Raw genomic sequence first — 863 nt, 5'->3', positions numbered from 1 at the left:
TGTCAAGCGAGCACTGCGAAATTGGACCAGCTGATGACTCGAGGCAGGGTTTTACGACTCCCCTCAAAAAAGCAGAAGGTATCTCCCGCCGAAGAATCTCTCACGTATCCCCGATAGGAATCTCTGAACCTCTGCTTCAAAGTGGTGGTCTTCAACCCTAATAGAGACGGGCAGGTCGTAATCAATTGATAAACGCTTCGAACCCACGCACACAAACACTTCTTCTTCTTCTTCGGCTGATAACGGGACGCCCACCTGAAGAAGTGGATTCCGGAACGAAACGAACGGACGGGAGATCTTATCGGCGCGCAGGTTCACTCGGAACTGAGCGGCCACATTCCGTGGGGCGGTTATTTTAAAAATCGGCCGCCGGACGACTAGTTAGTATGATGTTGGGGAGAGAGTGTTCTGAACGTAGTCTGGTGAGATGCTCTCTTCTCTAACGAGTTGGTCCACGTGGTTGAGAGGTGGGAGTTGGGTTTAGGGGGTGGTGTGCAGGGTGGCGACTAGTTTGAAGTTTTGATGAACATTCGCTGTAGAATACTCAAAATTGCTCAAAATGTACAAATTTCAGTAATTGTTCAAACCTCAAAATTCATTTGGTTTTTTTTTTGAAAATTTTAATTTTTGCCTCCTGAGCAATTCTCTACAAAACCGGCCGATTTCGACCATTTTTATTTTTTGTATTTTTTGATTTGGCTCAAACTTTGTGGGGGCCTTCCCTATGACCAAAGAAGCCATTTTGCATCATTAGTTTGTCCATATAAATTTCCATACAAATTTGGCAGCTGTTCATACAAAAATGGTACGTATATATTCGAAAATCTGTAACTTTTGAAGGAATTTTTTGATCAATTTGGTGT

Source organism: Culex pipiens, chromosome 1 (genome assembly GCF_016801865.2).
Source record: "Culex pipiens pallens isolate TS chromosome 1, TS_CPP_V2, whole genome shotgun sequence".
In the NCBI taxonomy this organism is placed as follows: domain Eukaryota; kingdom Metazoa; phylum Arthropoda; class Insecta; order Diptera; family Culicidae; genus Culex; species Culex pipiens.
Note: the sequence above shows the minus strand (reverse complement) of the source record.